This window comes from Apium graveolens, chromosome 4 (assembly GCF_009905375.1).
Source record: "Apium graveolens cultivar Ventura chromosome 4, ASM990537v1, whole genome shotgun sequence".
Lineage (NCBI taxonomy): Eukaryota > Viridiplantae > Streptophyta > Magnoliopsida > Apiales > Apiaceae > Apium > Apium graveolens.
In genome coordinates, this window is record NC_133650.1 from 290868047 (window position 1) to 290872213 (window position 4167).

Below are 4167 nucleotides of genomic sequence, written 5' to 3' on the forward strand. Positions count from 1 at the left end.
GTGGTTGAAAATATATTCATTAAGTCTCTGCCAAGTAATGTATGGGATCCACCTTGATAGTAGATTCTTACTTCTCTCAATGATACAACCCAAATTTTAACCATATCTTCAGCTAATTGTTGAAAGTGGTCTTCATCTGAGATGCACCGGTTCAAGGGTAGAAAATCTTTTTGATTAAAGCAGTTCCAGATGGCTATCTCAGTAACTTGTATTTTCTTTTATTTTCTCCCAACAGATTTGTAATGGATTTTGGTTGATGGCTTAACATAAGGTAGGTTTGAGATTTTCTTTAGAGATGTTTGGCTTGAGGTGATTGGTATTTTCAGTAAGGAGTTAGCAGTTGGTTTGTACAAGAATTTGGGCTTTGAGGTTTAAGGTGGTTTAGTATTTGAGTTTGTTGGCTTAGAAGTTTGAGCTTGGATGATTTGGATTTGTAGGTTCTTTTTTGTAGTTTTGAGCTGTCTTCCTTCTTCTCACTTCTCCTCTCTTCTTATCATCTCCCTTCTTCTCTCTGCTACCAATTGCTCTAGAAGTTTGACTTGGATTTAAGCCAGAAGGTGGTTGATCATCTTGCTTCTGCTCATCATCATCCTTTAGGTTGTATTGTAGGTTTGGCAATATGGTATCAACATTTGCAAGGTATCTTTCAATGAATTTTGATCATCTCTTCATCTCCAGTTTTTTTGTACTTTTTGCATTTCAGATCAGATTGAATAGTCATTATCAGCCTCATGTTTCCTCTTACACAATTTTTAGGAACAGTGAAGGGTTTGCATCTTTTAGACCGAGGACAGATATAGGCCGCCCCTTGCTTAGATAGAGATAGGTTTTAGGAAAAGCATCTATCTGAGCCTTCTTGAGTTCATGAAGTGATTGGGTGTCCTCTGGAATTACTGTATGTACTTTATCAATCACTACATCCAGCTCAGATGCTCCCAATTTTTGAAAATTGGAGAGAGACACCTGGAGACATCTGTCCAGACCACAATCACTCACATTTGCAACAATTCTCTTCTCCAAAAAATTATTAACTTTGAAAATCACCACTCTGACAAAATTGATGTTGATGGCCAATGCTATTTTTTAGGTGATGTAGTTGTTGTGGAGAGACACCCTTAAGCTTGCTAGAAGTTCATTGATTTCTTTATCTTGACAAGGTCCTTCTGCAGCTTTTAGAAGTCTGTCTTTCCCAACATCTTTTGATAATTGAGATTTAGAAGAGCTTTGATCAGTGTGAGTTGATGCCAATTTGCTAGTATCCTTTGATTTACCAGCATCCTTCGATTGTTGAATCTCAGCTTCTATCTCCCCCTTAATCTTGGTGACAGGCATGAGTAGGGGAAATGGCAATTCTGGCCTCACAGCTTCAGGAAGTGCAAGCAATGGAATGTTGTGTTTTCCCATGATGACTCCCAAAGCTACAGAATTTTGCATTTGTAAATGCTTGTGGGAGTCCACCAAGGTTTGTATATCGGCCTGTTGACTCTGCACCAGAGTAGTGAGAGCTTGCACTTGAGCTGTGAGAGAATCATTGGAAGATTGCAGAGTTGAAACTTGTTGTTGGAGAGTTGCAGTTGGAGATTTAATGAATTGGCAGATTGTGGTTGAGAGCTTGAAGGTTCTGAGGTGCCAAAGGTTACTTTTACAGTTTCCTTTATTCCTTCCATGAGAAGTGCAGAAGGCTCATACCTACTTTGATGAAGTTGGATCAGTTTGAGCTTTGTATCGTTAGAGTTGACAATATGTTGTTGAACCACCTCATTGGTAATATCCGGGATCGTGTAATTCTTTTTATCAATAAATAATTATTATGTGATTATTATGTAATCTGGTGAATTATCTGATGATTGATATTGATATTTAGATATTTATATGTGATAAAATGTGAGTATGTTAATTTTACTATGTCCAGAATAAAGTATAGATAATTGTGAGATTTTTCTGGTAATTTTTAGGTTATTATATGATTTATAAATGATTTATGGATTTAATAATTATTTTCTGAGTAATTATAAAGCTATTTTACGAAATCGGGAATCGTCCGTCTTCAACCGTTTTTACATTTTTACAACCCGAAACTCTTCAGAAAACTTCTTCCTAACCTAATCTAATTATTCTGAACATTTTCCATGTTTTGACTTTTTCGATCCGGAGTACAGTTTGACCCATACGAGTCCCGACGCAAAAAAATCGATAAGATAATCATTTCGATAGATCAATAAAACTTGTATCCTCGACAGACGGGGTATTTTGATTAAATTATAACATTATCTTTTCGTGAGTGTTTTATAAGAATCCTGGTTTTGATAATTATCTAGAACGTATATCAAATTAGATCGTTTTTGCAGTTACTTAGCGGCTAAGTAACCTATTTTCGGATCCAATACGATCCAACGGGCATTAATATTCCATAAGTATAAATAGCATTTTTCTTATTTTATTTGTATAATCATAAACAAACAGTTAAAACAAATATTTTACAGAGAAAACCCAAAAATTCGTCGCGTTCTTGAGAATCAAACCTAAAAATGAAGGCGTAATCGAAATCGAAACCAAGCATGCGAATAACCGAATCGAACCTCTCGAAAGGTTCTATCAGAATCTACCATCAATTTCAATGCAGAAATAAAGGGTAATTTCTTATTTATTTATTTAAATTTGAATTAATTAAAGATTAATATATGAAAATTTGAGTTTGATGTTGTTGATATGATTTGATTGCTGTATCTTGTAGATAATTTTGTCCTGATCATTTTGGTATATTATATGCTGAATTTGGAGTTCAATAACATGTAGAAAAAGGGGTTGGATTTTCAAATTATTGAAATTAGGGTTTATATAGTATGAATGTTCTTAATTGAATTTTAGGCTTTTTTGATTCAAGGGTTACTAATTTAAATTGATGATACCATTAAGTAGATCGTTGAAAAACGAATCTATTGGTATATATATGATCAACAGGCGATAACTGGAAGGGCTACGCCGGTAAATCGAGTTCGAACGGCGGAAGAACTTCGGCCCGTTTTTCCGGCCAAACGCCTTGTTAATTGTTGATATGGATTGCACAAACGTGTTTCTGGGATGAAGTAGATCATTTGTTGATGTTTTGGTGAATTTCTGGGTAGCTTTTCAGTCGTCGAAAAAGCTTGGTGGCCGCCGTTAATGGCGGCCGGCCACTGGAGATGGGGAGAAGGAGGATGACGATGGCAAATTACAGTTTAGCCATCGTTCATTCCTCCCTTTTGCAAATTAACCCCTGTTATTTTTAAAAATTTCAATTTTTGTATTTATGTTTTAATTTTTTTTTTAATTTATATTTCTGTTTATTTAATTTTCAGAAAATTGTTTTTAATCATTTAAAATTCCAAAAATCAATATTTTTAATTCTGAAAATTATTTTTAATTCAAAAATAAATCTTAATTATTTAATTAATTAAATTTAGTTGATAATTAAATATTTAATTAGTTAATTAATTTAAATGTTAATTGATTAATTTATTTAATTAGCTATTAATTAATTTTACTTTATTATTTAATTAGATTTAATTATTTCATTTATTCTAAAATTTCCGAAAAATAGTTTCAAGTTTTAAAATATTATTTTAAATTATTTTGAAGGCTCGATAATTAATATGAAATTATTTTAAAGTCAAATTCGGGTGTTCGAACCTTGTTATTTAATTGTAAAATGATTCAACGACCCGTTTAAATCCGAAAAATGTTCAAAAATTCGTATTAAATACCTGGAAAATTATTTTTACCCGAATCTTCTTTGAAAAATTATTTTGATTGAGTATCTTACGTGCTATGCGCTATATGTGATCAGATTGATGTATAATATGCCTGTATATGTAGTGTTTAATGGTTTTTATCTTAACTTTCAATCCGTACGTCGGATTTGGGTGAAACGATGGGTAGATAGAAGCTTGTAACAAATAGAAGGAGATAAGAATAAGTATTGATAAATACATGTGATGTCTAATAGAGGAAGCATGACGTAGGAAAGGAAATCAAGTGTTGGGTGAATAAGAATCAGTAGACGAGTACAAGGGAAGTGAAAGCGGATTGAAATAAGGCAAGTATCCCTGGACTTTCTTGTAGTATAACTACAAGTACTCTCGAACCTTCTTATGATATATTGCAAGTATTTCGGATCTTTCTTATTAT